At 33.3% G+C, this 20,360-nt stretch overlaps 1 protein-coding gene across 1 annotated transcript in view; it reads left to right on the forward strand.

Moving 5' to 3' along the window:
* Nucleotides 1-1,068: 1,068 nt before the first annotated feature.
* The window catches only part of LOC134239178 (uncharacterized), a 41,332-nt gene continuing 22,040 nt past the window's right edge, over nt 1,069-20,360 (forward strand). The window contains exon 1 of the mRNA XM_062721351.1: nt 1,069-1,256. The gene's annotated coding sequence lies outside the window, so the exon portion shown is untranslated. The remainder of the gene's footprint in view (nt 1,257-20,360) is intronic.

The raw sequence follows: 20,360 nt of genomic DNA on the forward strand, positions 1-20,360 counted from the left end.
AATTAACACTTTTTACAAATATTTTTTATATTTTAATTTGTATATTTTGATATACATGTATCTAGAAAAAAAACACATAATACCCAAGAATACATTCTCCTGAAACCAAACACCTATGTGTAAAATGAAAGCTCTATTGTTAGATTATATTAAAACAAGATGTATTATTTAAAACACTGGTCAATTGGTAAAAAAAATGTCATTCAAAGAAATGGGGACTTATCTCAATAAATATACTAGTAAAATATGAAAGTCAAACAAACCAACCATTTAAATGCTATGGCCAATTTTTTTTTTTTGGAAATGGGTCAAACTCACAAGGTCAAAGAGTCTAATTTTTTTGGTACCAAGGGGAAGGCCTGGTCTCCGTTGATACACATGTGGAATCTAAACGCTCTAGCACCAACTGTTCACAAGTTGACCAAGCACCAACTGTTCACAAGTTGACCAAGTTATAGTCTGGGTTAAAATTTGATTTTTTTTCTTTCAAAAGTTGGTCATACTCCAAGGTTAAGGCCAAGGGGTGATATATATAGGGGCTAAAAGGAAGATCTTGTCACAAGAAACACGCATGTGAAATATGAAAGCCATCGGTCCTCCTAGTAATTAAAAGTTAAAGGCAAGATCAAAGTTCTTTGCAGACAAACACAGACATGCAGACAGATGGACGGACAGGGCAAAACTATATAGCCCGAAACATCGATTAAGGGGGCATAAAAAGAATATTTTTATACTTGCTAGACTTTGTCAACAGTAGCGTGGTCGTCAGTTCCCCCTGTTACAAGAACGGATCAGCATTTGGTTTTGGATAAAAAAAAAATTACATGGGAATAGATTAAAACAATCTACTCAAATGTAGCAGGTGAGCGTTTCGGTTGATGGGCTTACTTTTTTGCTTAAAAAATATTAAAATTTGATTACCTTTGGATAGCATTAATGCATGTACAGGGGGCTCTTGTTTTTCGAGTTCAGATAAGGGTGTTTCCCGCATTTTTCAATACCGCTATCTTAATTTACATGTACGAACATGCATAAAATCGGATGCTTATGTTTTTTGTGAACATTCAATAAAGTGCTCACTTGGTAAATGTAGCCCGGATGTTACGTTTTGTAATGCCCAGTAGTCCCATACTCGGCGACGTTAGCACGTGTGGAAGGTGCCACTTGGTAATTATTTTCTATAGTAGTTGTCTGAGATAGTGTATTGACATGGATTCTTCGTGAGAAGATAAAGGAATTATTTTCTTGGACTTTGGGTGAGTAGTTTTACAATTTGTTGGATTTTTGAAAATCTGAAATATAAATATAAATTCATGAATAGAAATGTTACTGGTATATTGTTTCATTTGCATTATTTTAATTAATAGCTGTTACATGAAAGATGTATATCTGACATGAGTACATAAATATATTTTTTTAAAAAATGTATTATAGTATAATATAAAAGAGAATTCGAAGGTATTGTTAGTCGTTAAATATCTCATTAAAATATTTTTAATTTGCATATATATACATTTCATTTACTTCAGCATTTTCAAGTTATTAAAAAAAATCTCAGCTAAAAAAACCCAAAAAACAAAGAGTTATTTTAGCCTTTTTTATCAGCTCTGACACCGTATATATTATGGACAAAACTTCATTTTCATATTCTTCATCAGAATCACTGTGTCAAATTCATCCAAACTTGGCGCAGAGTATCCCGAAAAAAAGAAATTCAAGTTTGTTCAAAAGAAGGTTATATTATTAAGGAAATTATAAATTGGGTTTGTCATTTAAAAAATTGCAAGAGGCACTGGGCCAGAAAAGACTAAACTTATGAGTGAATATGATTGATATATTTCTGTGATTTTATGTAGAAATATATAGGATTTTTTAAAAAAAAAACTTCTTTAAAAAACAGCAAGCCATGACTGGTCATATTAACTTGGATTGATTGATTAAGTAAGTGTATGTTGTTTAACGTCCCTCTCGAGAATTTTTCACTCATATTGAGACGCCACCACATGCCGGTGGAGAGCTGCAAACTTTGTCCTATACTCAGCACGTACGGCCATTGTGCAGGGAGGGATCTTTTTCGTGCCAGCACCTACCGTGGCATGCGTGGGACCTCAGTGTATACGGTGGCGTTACGGTCTCATCCAAAGGACCGGTCTCCACGTCCCACAGTGGGATTCTTACTTTGCGACTCGAGAGCAGAGGGTCTAACCTCTGCGCCACGCGCAGTAAATTGGTCGCATAATATTCCAACAAATAATATATTCAAATATGTTTATTGCAAATGCCTTTTACTGGAGAGGTTTAGTTTTCATACGTAGGGATATTTACACGTAAACCCCCCCCCCCCCCCCGAAAAAAAGTATAAAAAGAAGTAAGTGCAATATTTACAAAAAAACTGCAAACATGAAGCTTTAGATCTGACCAAGACGTCTGTGCTTCAAGCTGTGTAGCCCTTGTCTACTATTATGTTAAATTCGTAAAACGGTTACTTGCAACATTGATTGCAAGGAAACCAAAATTGAGAGATGTCTGTTTCTCATAAATTAACATCTATTTCCGCATGTACTTGATAATTGTTCTCGTGTACTTAACATCTGGTGTATAGCACAGCTGGGTGTTAACATGATATCGTCTTTATATGACTTGTGACATACGATTGATCATTTATTGTATCAGTTTAGGATCTACTTTGTAAAACGTCATTTCAATGAAGCGTAAATAAATGTTGATATATTCCATGAATCCACGTACTGCAAAATATCGACTGCAAAGGAAGACCTGGGTCTAAAGAAAACGTTTGTTTAAAATACTTACGATATACTACCAGTATCCTAAAACGCTAACTCCATTTATCTTAAATGAAACAAGAGAGAATAATTCATGATACTAGTATGATTATATCTCAAGAAAAATATTACTGGTACAGTCTGTAAATATGATACATTTTCATTTCATGTTTTTCTGCCCCTCCCCTATCGAAGATTCGGAGGTATTTGATTTTTGCCATGTCCGACTGTCTGTTTTGTTCGCAAATACTTTAACATTGTAAACAGTTACTAACTTTTGAATGGTTGGAGCTATGGCTCTCACTCACATTTCACAAGTGTATTCTTTGTGATAAGGTTTTTCTTTGGATACCTACATATTTGATCTTTTGACCTTGGAGTTTGACCCAATTTTGCAAGACTGAATTTACCAACTTTTTACCTTGGCCATAACTTTTGAATAGTTGGTGTCAGGACTTTCATACTTCACAGATAAGACCGAAATGTCAAGGTGATTTTGGAACTCCACACAAAACCTTAACATTTTGAGGATGATCTTTTAAAAATGAATTGTAGAAAACTGACACCCGACTGAGTGAATTTCAATACTCAGCATGTGCTATATTCATGGAGTGTTTTTTTTTAAAGGGGGGGGGGGTTAAATTACATAGACACACCTTTTTAGCCCACCTGAGCTGGAAGCTCAAGTGAGCTTTTCTGATTAATCATTGTCCGTCCGTCCGTCTGCACTTTTCACATTTTCATTTTTTGGGTTTCCAATAGCAAACCATGGACACTACCTTTCTATGATATTGAAGGGTATCATCTTATCCGCAACCCCTTCTATATCACGCAATAAAATTTATTGATATCTCCCAGACCAAAATGTGGACTTTGCCATTAAAATCAGTTGAGAAGCGGGGATTTCAATTAGTGAGCTCAGTACTCACAGTGCCTCTAGTTTAAATTTTATATACACTTGTAAATTCATTTCATATAAAGCAGGAAAACACGGAAGTCGTTTATTTCGAGTTTCTCTCTTTATCCCTATGATATTTCGAGCAAAAGTAAATTACTGCAACATACATGGTATTTCAGGAAAATCCGTCAAAGCGCGCGAGTTTTTAGACTGTATAAACATTTATGTAGCACCTAAAATAAACCAATTCAGAAACAATTAACGAACTTTTACATTAGCTACAGATAATCACATTAGTTCCGAATATGAACCCTTGTTTATTTTAGATATATAAATCACACTATAGAATACACAGAAACTCGATACATCATGACTGTCTTCCTCAGGGAGTGAATGAAATTATCTTTTTTTTTCCCCGACGACAGTATCAAATTTTATTTCAGACATCTCTGAAAAAGTAACGCTTTCGTTTTTCATGGTGACGAGTTCCATTGTCAATTTTCTTCCGGCGGGAAAAAAGTTGCCCCTGATCGCGACATCGTTCAAGAGAATGGCGCAATTTTTAAGAGAGCAGGGTAACTCTCGAAAGGAGAGTATATCGTTTAGCAGTGGAAATATCTGTCGGAATTCAAAACAGAGACTCCATCATATTTTTTCTTGTTGATTAATTCGTCTGAGTTCTTAAACCTCTAACCCCCCCTCCCATCCCTCTCTCTTGATTGTTAATATGCAGGCGCATGTCCGTCTGTCAACACGATCCTCGATGGAGAAAAGAGTCGTTAAATAAAGCAGACGTTCTGAGAACGCCTCGACCTCCATACGCGACAGACAACGTTATCAAGCATTACGTGTGAATGCATTTGATGTACGACGGCTAATGCTTTGTAAACAATACTGTTTATGAAGAATGCAGTATGCTCTCTTAGGATACTTTTTTTTCCACCACTCGTGAAATCATTTTTTTTTTCGCTTACAGATGGGAATCTCGTATAGAACTGATATATAATGCGTTCGGTGTGTAAATAAATACCTTGGCCTTTGAACACATACATAGCTCATTAATGGAATTGTCCGTATTTCGTTACTTAGTATTGACCCCTCTTATTGGAAAGTTCAGTCGCTTTGTTTTATTGCCCCAGCAAGAGTTTCCTGAGTATCCTCTCAAACGTGTACATTTTTTCCAGTCATTCTTTTCCTCGTCTCTCATCAGGAACCTCTTTAGCATCATCCAAACAAACTGAAGGAAATACACAATCGTATTTTATCCTTAAAACACGACATAGTATCGGTATGATATTTGAAATATGTGAAATTTATATTCCCCTGCGATGATTTAAGAAATCATGGTTTAAAGTATTCTTTATTGTATTCAAATATTTTTTCAATGGCTCGTTTGGGCACCAACCTAATTGGATTTATAAATTGCTAATCCTAACTTATTGCATGATCTTAATATACTAGTAATTATGTTCCCCAAACGAAGTTGGGGAACATATTGTTTTTACTCTGTTTCTTATTAAGTCTTCCGTTCACAACGGAAGACTTATAGTGATTGTATTGTTTCTTTTTATTATTATTATTATTATTCCTCCCAAATTTTGTGAGCGCGATTACTCAGAAATGGCTGGATAGATTTTCACAATTTTTCTCATGTTAGTAGGTTGATATATGAAGTTTATATAAAATTCCGTTTTTTGAAAAATTCACTTCCGGTCCGAAGTTATGGCCGATTTTCGAATTTTAAAATGGACGTTTGTCCGGCAGTTTTCTCGGAAACGGTTTGAGGAAAAGACATGAAATTTACAGGAGTATTAGATCATGATATTCTATTTGTTTTGAAGTTGTTTTCGTGTGTTTCCAGTACTTCCTGTCCGAACCGGAAGTGAATTTGTTTTTGGTCAATTTTTTATTTTTTTGTTTTTAGATATTTTTTCAAGATATTCCTATGTAAAACAGACATTTTTCTACAAATACTAAATATATAATTTGTTTTTAAATCAGATTCCGCATTTAGTATATTTTCGACACCGAAATTTTCTCTATTTACGTAGTATGTATAAGGTGGGCAAAGAAAGATAACTCTGACCTGTGAATGAGAATAGAACTTTCGAGATAAAGGCGGAAATAGTATTGATGACGTTAGAGACATATATACGCTCTCCAGATCAACATATCTACACATTCAATATTCTCTCTTTTGCATGTTACTTAATTCACTCTATGCATATTAGTTTAAATTTGGCTGTGTAGTGTTAGTCTGTATGTTGAAAGTTTTTGATTTACAAATTTATATCTAAAAAAAATATCCGTTCTGTGTCAACTAAGCACTTTGAAGAAAATAATATTGTACGCAGTATACATTACAGCGATGTATATACAAATTATTCTACAAAAATACTAAACATATTATTTATTCAATCGGATTCTGCATTTTGGAGATTTAAGGTTCCGTCAATAAATTCATTTTCTCTATTTACGTAGTAACAATGAGCAAAGATGGATAACTCTGACTTGTAAGTGGGAATAGAACTTTCGAGATAAAGGCGGAGGTAGTATCCATGACGTCGCAGACGTCTATATCCACACTTTTCACATAAAAAAAATAATTAGACTTTGAGTTTCCATATCCACTTCTGCATGAAAGATTACATTGGTTACTGCTTTCAGTATATGCATAGTTTAATTAAAGTTGGCGTAGTGTAAATCTGTAATGTCTGTTATGATTATATTGAAAAAAAATATTCTTAATTCATTCTCTAATTTGAATGCAAAATTATCCCGGAATCCGAGTTTTATTTTCGATTCTAAAATATTATATGTACTCAAAAGGGAACTGAGAGATAGAAGAGTAGGTGTAAAGCCTTTAGAAATAAATTGATATCTGCAACTTAAAAGAAAGAAAATCAATCTATAGATTGAATTTGGTTTTAACACGGATATTTCATTGATTAAAAGTCTTATAGTGTTATTTATTATACATGATCTATACTGTTATATGCCTGAGAAGTTATTAAAGATGAGAAAAAGCGATTCTTGGATTTTTGTGAAATACTAGTACTCTAAGTGAAAGTTACGCGTTTCTGTGTGAAATAATGCTACGCTAAAAACATGATACAAAAACATCTGCAAAGGTCTGTTGATATGTTAGATAAAGTATACGAATGAACACAATTTTATGCAATGCTACATAATTATATGTATGTACATGCAACCTTAAGTATGTTCCTTTTAATTCATAAAACATAAAACATATTCTTTTGAAGCCCCCCCTCTTGATTTTATTCGGAGACATTATTGCAACTATAGGCCTTTGAATTATAAATTCGTTATACAATTAAATCTGGAACATTTGGTTATATTTACCATTAACATGTATACAGAATTCATATTCTATAATAGGAGATTTTTCATTACGCAAGATACTGAAATTTACATGTCTGAGAGAGAGAGAGAGAGAGAGAGAGAGAGAGAGAGAGAGAGAGAGAGAGAGAGAGAGAGAGAGAGAGATTCCCTTTTAATCCTGATTATCCTATCCATTTACATAGACAAAAAATCAGTTCTTTATCAATTGTACCCATTCTTTATTAAATATTTCCTGATTTCATAGTCCGTCATAGTCACTCTCTGTATATTTTTTCTGCTTAAGAAGTATTACACTAATTGCGCATGTATTGACCTGTCAATCAAAATCACCGGACGCTGTATGCATTGCAATAAAGCTGTTCGAAATGATTTTTATTAAGTATGATCTTTAAGAAAATCTGATGCAACAAATTTGAGAAATGAAAAATAAAATGAAATCATGGCTAGAGCATCATATATCTGTATTATGGACTTCAGTTGTGGGACGTGGAGACCGGTCCGTCAGATGAGATCGTTTAAGGTAAGGTTTGCGTTAACAGGGAGATAACTCTTGCGAATCACCAAAGCGTTTGAAACAGGCAAATTTAAACCAGCGATGCTAAGCATCTCGGTAACGAATTTCCTCTGTCATACTTGATGTTTGTTGTCACTTAATGTTAGGACTAAAAACGAAGGACGTTTTCAGGAGAAATTCTTATAACAAATCAAAGCATAGGAATCTTAAAAGCCTTTGAGATTAGCATGATGCATGTGGATGAACCAATAAAGAAGGTCTTGTTCATTTTCGATACGAAACGTGGCAAGTTGAACAGTTGAACGGCAATTCCGATCAGAAGAAAGTCATTGACGCATTGTGCTGATGTGTGTTTCTCGCTTCACCTCTACACTAAAATTTTAAGTGAGAATGGGAAAGAAAAGAGAAAAGATCTGACAGTATCCTGTAAAGTATTATGCTATATGCAGTCCGAACCGGGAAGAAAAGTCACGGTGTATTTGACCATGTCCAATGATTATGTTGACAGTTTGGTTGTTGATAGTATTTTCATCAGGTAATTATTTTACTAGGCCTATTCATTTTACTGAAAGTTATGAATGATCTACTGACTAAAAACGATGAATAAACGGTGCAAGGATGTCAGGATGTGACTAATATCCCAACATTGCCAATAAATAAAAAAAAAAATGCATTCATTCAAGAAATTATGAAAAATAAAATCCTTGCTGTTTAGGCCTCAGAACAGGTTTTCAATTGTTCAAGTTACCTTTATAAATGAGGTTTGATTAATATCTCATTTTCTAATTAATAAAAAAGAGATACAGATTGTGCATGACAAGAACATTAATTTTCTTGATCAAGCATTTGCATTTCACTATTTTACAATAATTTCATATTGATTCTTCATTCATTATATTGGAAATTTATTCATTTCATTGGGTGAATGAAACTCAGTGCAATTCCTTATGCTATTCAAAAAATGCAATTCCTTAAATGTTATTGTAAAAATGAACACATGTGATTTCAGATCATGGGTCATTAATTGGAATAGATAAGAACCAAAAAAAGTACTTCAGTGTTTTCTTAAAAGATTTGTGCCATCAATCAAAGTAGAGGTCATCCCATATCAGCTCAAGAATATTAAAGAAATTTGGATGGATCAAGCTAAGATGTTGAACCAGACATGGCAAAAAATCAATGGAGATTTGGAGAAGAACATCTGACTTGTTATACCAAATGCATATTTTTATATCTCTATAGATTATAGAAGAAAATTTAATGTTCAACAACATCTTATCTAGTATATACATGCTGTTTTCCATATATTTAGAAAAGATGTGTATGTGATGATTGCAGTTCATGCTCTGCTTGTCCATCTTTGAATTTGTTTTCAGTTTATAGGCTGTAATTGAAGGTTGCTTTTGTCTATACTTACATGTAACAAGTTTCTTAAAAGGGTTTGTAAAATTGCAAGGAAATTAATACATGAACAATTAAGATTAATATTTTTATTCATTAAATTTTGTTCTTACCAGGACCCAATATGCTCAATAAGTATTTCTGAAAACTGACGAGTTTTGTATATAAAGCTGCAGTGAACATATCTACTGTAACAGTTTAAAACATAACACTTGGCAATTGTAAGGTTGTTAATTTAGTAGGAATGATACGACCAATTTATTAATCTAATAAAATTAATTTTTTTTCACATGAAAACATGTAGTATATTTTAAAATTGTTTACATTTATAATCTTTTAATTTTCTTCTGTATTTTGATTTTAAAAAGCAGAAAATTTTGTTATATTTAAATTATTATTTCATGGATATCAAGGAAATATATCTATCACTGTAGCATTGTTTCTTTTTACCTGTTCTTGACAAATATTTATCATAATGACAGTGTTATATCATTTTGCAGAATTTGTCTTTTCTCTGAAATCAGAAGTACTCTGTAAACTCATTAAAGTATGAATTGATGTCACTTAGAATTCATCTTTATTTTGTTCTGTCTGATATTTCAATATAGAGTCTAAGACTATCTAATCCAATGATTGAGCTAATGTCCATGAAGTGTAGAAATAGGCCATCTTTAAAAAATGTTTGGTTGTCGGCCTCTCCAGACCGACTGACTAAAATGACCAGACTGAAAACTTTTTTTTCAATGCAGGGCAGTATTTTTTTTCTTTTTATTTCTCTTATCCCCCTTAAAAAATGTTGTTGAAGATTGTCTCACCTATTGACCCAATACTTTTACCCTGAGTCAAGAGAGGGCAAACAAACATTACTTTAAAGATAGCATTTCTACTCTTCGAAGTAAAGAAATAATTTAATTATAAAAAACAGCAGCTTCGTGGATGCAATGCTTACAACATTTCACTCAAAAAATGGCATACATGTACAGTGTATAATGACAGTCACCAACCATAACTGAATAAAGATATTTTGCTACAAAGATGTCTAGAAGTTACTACATGTTGGAATAACTAATCAGCATAAGGTCAAATTCATAGGCTTTTAATTGGTTTAGTTGCAACATGTTCTGAAGTATGTTTATACACATATACATGTACTTGTAAAGGTGTTGCAGTTTAAATCATGGACAATTTCATCAGAATATTCAGATGTAAAGATTGCCATAAATACTAGAGTTCTTCCATAGAATAAATTTTTAGACCATCATGTAGCACAGGAGGAGTTTTATTTTGAATATTTTTGGCCAATTTATGCCTAAAAACAATATCAACAAGCTAATTCAGAGAATTCGTGTCCCCCGCTTAGGGAAAAAGTCGGCTCCCCCTGACTGAATTTGTAGAATTATTAAATGTATACATGTATACTGAAGCAAATAAAATACATGTATGTCAATATGCATATAAAGACTTGAATGCTTATTCTTCATTATATGTATAGAAGATTTTTTATATGGAATTTTTATCACACTGTAATGATGATTTTATAACCTCATAAATTTTTCATTTCACATGCTGAATACTATCATTTAGTAAAAAAAAAAAAAAATAATACAAGCTAATTCAGAGAATTTGTGTCCCCCGCTTAGGGAAGAAGTCGGATCCCCCTGACTTAAAATTATTAAATGTATACATATATACTGAAGCAAATAAAATACTAGATAGAATGTTCTATCGTTAAAATGATATTGTCCTACGGACCCGGTTTAACGTTGTGGTGAGGGCTTGTACCGAGACACAGATTATTCTAACTAATAAAATACATGTATGTCAATATGCGTATAAAGATTTGATTGCTTATTCTTTATTATGTGTATGGAATATCTATCACACTGTAATGATTATTTTATAACCTCATAAATTATTCTTTTCACATGCTGAATACTATCATTTAAAAAAAAGAAAAGTTAAAAAAAAAAAAAAAAACAGATCGCCCGAGACTCGATCCCAGGACCTCTCACATGTGAAGCGAGAGACATACCACTAGACCACGGAGTCGCTATAAGTGAAGACAAGTATATGCAGAAGTGAAGTCACATATATGTATATATTAATGGTTGGTTTATTGTCAAAATTTTACACAATCCATGGTGTTTGATTTATTTAGCCTTTATTAAACAGTTCTAATAGATGTAATAAGAACATAAAGTCCGCCGAGAACCTGTTTTATACGCAATAACTTTCCGCATGCCCCTGTGCTAAAAATAGCGACATGTAATACTATAAATACTAATAAAACAAACGGGGCTGGGCACTTTGAGAGGGGTGAGAGAGGTTCTAGGGAGTTTTAGTATAAAATTACATTGCATAAGCTCAAAATCTTCTTTAAATATCGCCCGGAAATGATAGTGTTACACACAGACAGAATGTATAGATTTACGACCTTGAACTTCGACCTTTTGATCTCAAAACCAATAGGGGTCTTCCTTAGGCCACAGGGAGTTGTTATGTAAAATTTCATTGCAATAGCTCAATTGGTTCTAGAGATATCGTGTGGAAACGAAAGTGTTATAACAGACAGAATTTGCTTATTTATGACCTTGACCTTTGACCTTTTGACCTCAAAATCAATAGGGGTCTTCCTTAGGCCACAGGGAGTTGCTATGCTAAATTTCATTGCAAAAGCTCAAAGGGTTCTTGAGATATCGTGTGGAAACGAAAGCGTTACAGACAGACAGAAAGACGGACGGACGGAGGGACGGACGGACAGACGGACGGACGGACGGACAAACCCAAATTAATATCCCCCACTTTTCAAGCGGGGGACAAAAAAAAAAAAAGGTTCGACCGAGATTCGATCCCGGGACCCCTCACACTTGAAACGAGAGACATATCCACTAGACCACGGAATCGCTTTACATGGTGCGAAGTATATGCAGAAGTGAAGTTATTCATGTTTTCATGTTCGGTATTCTCAAAATTTTACACAATCCATGGTGTTTGATTTATTTAGCCTTTATTAAACAGTTCTAATAGATGTAATAAGAACATAAAGTCCGCCGAGAACCTGTTTTATACGCAATAACTCTCCTCATGCCCCTGCGCTAAAAATAGCGACATGTAATTCTATAAATACTAATAAAACAAACGGGGCGGGGCACTTTGAGAGGGGCGATAGACGTCCTAGGGAGTTTTGATATAAAATTACATTGCATAAGCTCAAAATCTTCTTGAAATATCGCCCGGAAATAATAGTATTACACACAGAGAGAATGTATAAATTTACGACCTTGAACTTTGACCTTTTGACCTCAAAATCAATAGGGGTCTTCATTAGGCCGCAGGGAGTTGTTATATAAAATTTCATTCCAATAGGTCAAATGGTTCTAGAGATATCGTGTGGAAACGAGATTGTTTTAACAGACAGAATTTGCTTATTTATGACCTTGACCTTTGACCTTTTGACCTCAAAATCAATAGGGGTCTTCTTTAGTCCACAGGGAGTTGATATGCTAAATTTCATTGCAAAAGCTCAAAGGGTTCTCGAGATATCGTGTGGAAACGAAAGCGTTACAGACAGACAGAAAGACGGACGGACGGACGGACGGACAGACGGACGGACGGACGGACGGACAAACCCAAATTAATATCCCCCACTTTTCAAGCGGGGGACAAAAATAACATTTAGTCTTTAACATTCACCATGACAAGATGATATCAATGTTGTCTTTAAAAGTGTAGAAAAAGCCTGATTTTTATGTTCCGAACCCATAATATAGCCCCTGTTTCCATGGAAATAATATTGGGGACATACATATTTTTTCAGTTCAAATTAATGAAAATGATCAAATTAATAACTTCATGGATTTTGATGGAATCGGTAGATATGTAAAACGTTGGTTTTTATATTTTTGTTGCCATGGCAACGGTTTCACTTTATCAAGGAAAATTGAAAAATCTTCTTTTTTACCCAAATTTTCACATTTTTGATAAAGGAAAATTAAAAGTTTAAATAATAGAAGCATGAATTATACTAATTCCGGTCGTTTTGATGATAAAAGTTTGATAATTTATAGAGTAAATCAATTTTTTCACTGAAAATAATATTCGAGGTGAAATATGAAATACGTTAAATTTGTCGTCTTTTACTCAAAAAATGAGACGGGCAATATCTTTGAAAATCATACTAAGTGATGAAGCTAATCTCCCTGAATAAATTGATATATAGCATGTTTGCATATTAAAAAAAATATGAGTTGGAGGGAGACGCAAACCTTACCTTAAATCGAGGTCCCGTGTGTCAGATGGTACCAGTCTGACTCAAAAAGATTCCTCACTGCTCAATGGCGATTAGAGCCAAATTATAGGACAACATTTTGCAGTCTCCAACGGCGAGTGGAGGCTTCTCCATGTGAAAAATTCTCGAGAGGAACATTAAACAACATATAATCAATCAATCGATTGCTGAATAATTCCTGTAGTTGAATAATCTTTCTGCTGACAAATCTCGATAGTATTACTGTAAAAATCAACAACTTTACGTTTAATGTGGTACTAATTTAGTTCATGACATTTTTATAACACCATCACAATTGTGCCAGAACATAAACACAGTGAAGTTTATAACAGTACGGTGTTCGTTCGTCCGTTGGTTTGTCTATGATACACGTGTAGCTCTTATGAGTGCCAAAATGCATAAGAACAAGATTGGTCATGAAAATCAAAGTACCTTAAGTACTGAAAGACCTTTTTGCAGTTTTTTAGCTCTACTGGTCAGAGACCAGAAGAGCTTATGCGATAGTAATGCGTCCGTCGTCCGTCCGTCTAGCTGTCTGTCCGTCTGTCTGTCTGTAAACAATTTTTCAAAATGCTACTCCTATTAGAGTTTTGGTCCAATTTCAATATAACTTGGCACACAAGTAGACTACACTAAGATACATAATTCTATGCATCGGTTTTTGATTTCGATGAACGGTGTTGCCATGGTTACTAAAAATAGAAATTTCTGTGAACTTCTTTCAAAATGCTACTCCTCTTACAATTTTGGTCCGATTTCAATATAACTTGGCACACAAGTAGACTACACTAAGATACATAATTCTGTGCATCGGTTTTGATTTCCTTGTATGGTGTTGCCATGGTTACTATAAATAGAAATTTCTGTGAATTTCTTTCAAAATGCTACTCCTCTTACAGTTTTGTTCTGATTTCAATATAACTTGGCACACAAGTAGACTACACTAAGATACATAATTCTATGCATCGGTTTTTGATTTCGATGAACGGTGTTGCCATGGTTACTAAAAATAGAAATTTTTGTGAACTTCTTTCAAAATGCTACTCCTCTTACAATTTTGGTCCGATTTCAATATAACTTGGCACACAAGTAGACTACACTAAGATACATAATTCTGTGCATCGGTTTTGATTTCCTTGTATGGTGTTGCCATGGTTACTATAAATAGAAATTTCTGTGAATTTCTTTCAAAATGCTACTCCTCTTACAGTTTTGTTCTGATTTCAATATAACTTGGCACACAAGTAGACTACACTAAGATACATAATTCTATGCATCGGTTTTTGATTTCGATGAACGGTGTTGCCATGGTTACTAAAAATAGAAATTTCTGTGAACTTCTTTCAAAATGCTACTCCTTTCACAGTTTTGGTCCGATTTCAATATAACTTGGCACACAAGTAGACTATACTAAGATACATAATTCTACGCATCGGTTTTTGATTTCGATGAACGGTGTTGCCATGGTTACTACAAATAGAAATTTCTGTGAAATTTTATTTTAAATACTACTCGTCCACCAGTTTTGTTCTGATTTCAATATAATGTGGCACACAAGTAGACTACACTAAGATACATAATTCTGTGCATCGGTTTTTGATTTTGATGAACGGTGTTGCCATGGTTGCTAAAAATAGAAATTTCTGTGAAATTCTTTCAAATGCTACCCCTCCTTTAGTTTTGGTCCGATTTTAATATAACTTGGCACACAAGTAGACTACACTAAGATACATAATTCTGTGCATCAGTTTTTATTTTGTTGAGTGTCAAGGATCATTTTTCTATTGATTCCTGTTTTGAAGTCACAAGTCACAACTGCTACTTTTCTCTTCCTTTGTTTTTAGTATAAACCAGTAGAGCTACAGTCTCGACAGAGACTTCTGGTTTCTTTCAGAGTACATATGATATCTATGTTTTTTGCAGAGAAAAAAGCAAATTCTTAAAGATTTAGAAGAACGGAAGACTTATTTGTTGCCATGGCAACAAGATTCTAGTTATTATTATTATTATTAAGTCTTCCGTTCACAACGGAAGACTTATAGTGTTTGTATTGTTTCTTTTTATTATTATTATTATTATTCCTCCCAAATTTTGTGAGCGCGATTACGAAGAGATGGTTGGATAGATTTCGACAATTTTTCACATGATAGTAGGCTGATATATGAAGTTTATATAAAATTCCGTTTTTTGAAAAATTCACTTCCGGTCCGAAGTTACGGCCAAATTTTCAATTTTAAAATGACATTTTGTCCGGAAATTTTCTTTAGAACGAGTTGAGGTAAAGATGTGAAATTTACAGAAGTTTTATATTATGACATTGTCCTTGTTTTGAAGTAGGTTTCGTATGTCTCTAGTATTTCCTGCTCGCACCGGAAGTGAATTTGTGTTTTGGTCAATTTTCGACTTTTTTGTTTTTGAATATTTTTTCAAGATATTTACAGGCATAATAGAGATAGTTTCATAGAAACCAAATATATAATTTGTTTAAAAATCAGATCACGCGTTTTGTAGATTTCAGCTACTTTCGTTTTGCATTTATAAAATCAAAGTACTGAAAGTAATGACGGATCATTTTTTACTTTAAATTACATGAAGGTTATGTTTACATGTTTCTCTCTTCATACAAAATCAATACATACAGTCTCATATATATATTAGGTTGACGACTTAAAACTGCAATAAAAATCAAAGTACTTTAAGTACTGAGAGGACTGTTTTACATACCAACCTTTTTCTCACTACAGTGTACATGTAGTATAAACTGGCATTTTTGTTCTACACATAAACATCAATGCATACAATAAGTAACCTTTGGAAGCTATTTTCGTCGGCCAGTAAAAATCAAAGCACAGGTACCGCAAGGATCGAAAGGGTATTTTTGGTAGTAAAAATCAAAGTACCGTAAGTGAGACATTGTTTTCTAGATACTCACCCATTAAACTTAAAATTGTTAAAATATGCTTCTTGATAAGAAAACCTGCACGCATACAGTATCATATAACCATTTTTGCAGTAAAAATCAAAGGACTGCAAGTACCGAAAGTAAGAACCGAGTTTCTTTACAATATTAAGATAATTACTCTATGTACACGTTTCTCTACATACAAAAATCAATGCAAACGGTATCATACAGGAACGGAAGACTTTTTTGTTGCCATGGCAACAAGAGTCTAGTTATTATTATTATTATTATTATTATTATTCCTCCCAAATTTTGTGAGCGCGATTACTCAGAGATGGCTGGATAGATTTTCACAATTTTTCTCATGTAAGTAGGCTGATATATGAAGTTTATATAAAATTCCGTTTTTTGAAAAATTCACTTCCGGTCCGAAGTTATGGCCGATTTTCGAATTTTAAAATGGACTTTTGTCCGGCAGTTTTCTCGGAAACGGTTTTAGGTAAAGATATGAAATTTACAGGAGTATTAGATCATGATATTCTATTTGTTTTGAAGTTGTTTTCGTGTGTTTCCAATACTTCCTGTCCGAACCGGAAGTGAATTTGTTTTTGGTCAATTTTTAATTTTTTTGTTTTTAGATATTTTTTCAAGATATTCTTATGTAAAACAGACATTTTTCTATAAATACTAAATATATAATTTGTTTTTTAAATCAGATTCCGCATTTTGTATATTTTCGGTACTGAAATTTTCTCTATTTACGTAGTATGTATAAGGTGGGTAAAGAAAGATAACTCTGACTTGTGAATGAGAATAGAACTTTCGAGATAAAGGCGGAAATATAATTGATGACTTCGGAGACATATATACTCTCCAGATCAACATATTTACACATTCAATATTTCATCTTTTGCTTGCTACTTAATTCAGTATATGTAAAGTTTAAATTTGACTGTGTAGTGTTAGTCTGTATATTTACAAATTTATATGTAAAAAAAAAATATCCGTTCTGTGTCAACTAAGCACTTTGAAGAAAATAATATTGTACGCAGTATACAATACAGCGATGGATATACAAATTATTCTACAAGAATACTAAATATATTATTCATTCAATCGAATTCTTCATTTTGGAGATTTAAGGTACCGTCAATAAATTGATTTTCTCTATTTACGTGGTGACAATAAGTAAAGATAGATAACTCTGACATGTTAGTGGGAAAAGAACTTTCGAGAAAAAGGCGGAGGTAGTATTCATGACGTTGCAGATGTCTAGACCTACACATTCCACATAAAAAAAATATTTAGACTTTGAGTTTCCATATCCATTTCTACAGATTAAAAAATCTAGATCTGATCCACCTTCTTACTTTGATTACGGCAACAGTCCCTTGTGCACGTGCGGTAAAGTTTAGGACACATATTATTATTTTTTTCGTACGTCCCAAGTATGCGAACGCCAGAAATGAATTTTTACATAAATGTTTACAATTTGACAAAATCCACATACTAGATACACATGTCTTATTGTGGGGGGTTGATTCACTGAATACTGCAAAGAATGAAATGTGTAATTTACATGTATAGGGAGAGGGCGTTATAAGTTTTCAGAACTTGTGCTCAATCCCATTGTAATTATATTACAATAAAATCTGTTCAAATTACATTTAAGATTACGTTTGTTACCGCATTCAGTATATGTAAAGTTTAAAGTTGCCAGCGTAGTGTAAGGCTGTAATGGCAGTAATGATTTTACACATGAATATTTCAGAATATATATATATATATATAAAGTATTCTTAATTTATTCTCTGATTTGAATGCGAAATTATCCCGGAATCCGAGTTTTATTTTCGATTCTAAAATAGTACATGTACTCAAAAGGGAACTGAGCGAAAGAAGAGTAAGTGTAAAGCTTTTAGAAATAAATTGATATCTGCCACTTATAATTAAAAGAAAGAAAATCAGTCTATAGATTAAATTTGGTTTTAACATGTATATTTCATTGATAAAAAGTCGTTGTTATTTATTTTACATGATCTATACTTTTATATACCCGAGAAGTTATTCAAGATGAGAAAAAGCGATTCTTGGATTTTTGTGAAATACTAGTACTCAAAGGGTTAACATTATGTAAAAGTTGCGCGTTTCTGTGTGAAATAATGCTACGCTAAAACATGATACAAAAACATCTGCAAAGGTCTGTTGATATGTTGGATAACGTATACTAATGAATTTTATGCAATGTTATATGATTATATGTATGTACATGCAACCTGACGTATTTTCATTATAATTCATAAAACATAAAATTACTGAGTATGTAATTCTTTTGAAGCCCCCCCTCCCCTCTGGATTTATATTCGGAGACATTCTTGCAAGTATTGGCTTTTGAATCGTTATATACAATTTAATCTGACTAAACATTTGGTTATAATTACCATAAACATGCATACAGAATTTCATATTCTATAATAGTAGATTTTTCATTGTGCAAGATACTGATATTCACATGTCAGAGAGAGAGAGAGAGTGAGTGAGAGAGAGATTCCCTTTTAATCCCGATTATCCTATCCATTTACATAGACAAAATATCAGTTCTATATCAGTTGTACCCATTCTTTATTAAATATTTTCTGATTTCATTGTCCGTCATAGTCAATCTATCACGCGAAGTGCACATGTATTGAACTGTCAATGAAAATCTTCCAACAATGTATGCATTGCAAAAAAGTTGTTCGAAATGATCTTTATTAAGTATGATCTTTCAGAAAATCTGATGCAACAAATTTGTGAAATGAAAAATAAAATAAAAACATAGCTAGAGCATCGTATATCAAAGGCGTTTGGTTTCAGGATTGAATTTTTCATCGCCGACTTTTATGATGAAAAATGTAGAAGCGTCCCTGAATTACACGGAAAATCTAGAGAGAACAAGTTTGGCGCGGTTTCTGACCTCTCTAGATTTTCTATGTAATTCCGGGACGCCTCTACATTTTTCATCGTTAAGGACGCTCTAAACACTGCACATGAAAGAGTTCTATTTATTGGGTAGTTTTATGCAGTTACAGTGATCTGCCCTTAGATGTAAGATTAAAGAAAATGTTATATACCGTTAATTACATAATTTATAATAGATTAAAATACTTTTAGCAATAAAGTAGACCAACAGTAAGAAATTTGATTAATTATTTTCATTGATTTCCCAATATAAGTAAACAATAGTGATTTCTGCTCACAAATAGTACATTGTCTTTGGACATTTTTCCTGCGCAAATAAGGCACATACCCTATGTTCTAAATGAATGAAAAAGTCTCAATATGCATATCTTTATATGATATATTTTTCTCTGAGTCCAAAAAACAGTTTCTGTTCCCTTAAAAATCGGCACTTCCGTTGCTTTCGAATAAACAGGTCAAGAATCGAGGACGTTTTGGGTTTACTGCATGTTTTATACGGCAAGTTCTAGTCGGCAGACGTTTGAAAGGCGTTAATCAATCATTTTTGAAGCTAGATCTCACCCGACACTAGTAGGAAAAATGTAGAGATAGATGAAAATTAAGTGTGTACCGAGGTACCCCCTGATATAAAAGATGGAGAGTGACGCTCCTTTACTCTTTTTATATACAGTAAATATGACATTTTTAAAACGTGCTAATTTCAGCGAATTTTTTTTTTATTTTGATGATGGTATTCAGACACACATAGAAAAACACTTAATACACAATCCTGAAACCAAGCGCATATGTTACTGACTTCAGTTGTGGGACGTGGAGACCGGTCCTTCAGATGAGATCGTTTAAATCGAGGTCCCGTATGTCTGATGGTACTGGCTCAAAAAGATTCTCCACTGCTCAGTGGCGATAAGCGCCAAGTTATAGGACAACATTTTGCAGTCTCCACCGGCGAGTGGAGTGAAAAATTCTCGAGAGGGGCGTTAAACAACATATAATCAATTAATCGATTGCTGGATAATTCCTGTAATTGAATAAATTAATCTTTCTGCTGGTAAATCTCGATAGTATTACTTTAAAAATCAACGACTTTATGTTTTATGTGGTACTAACTTATAGTTCATGAAATTTTTATAACACCATCACAATTGTGCCAAAACATAAACACTGTGAAGTTTATGAGAGTACGGTGTTCGTTTGTCTGTTGGTTTGTCTATGATACATATGTAGCTCTTATGAGTGCCAAAATGATTGAT

This window comes from Saccostrea cucullata, unplaced genomic scaffold (genome assembly GCF_032062105.1).
Source record: "Saccostrea cucullata isolate Sc308-1 unplaced genomic scaffold, CSIRO_AGI_Scuc_v1 ctg169, whole genome shotgun sequence".
NCBI lineage: Eukaryota > Metazoa > Mollusca > Bivalvia > Ostreida > Ostreidae > Saccostrea > Saccostrea cuccullata.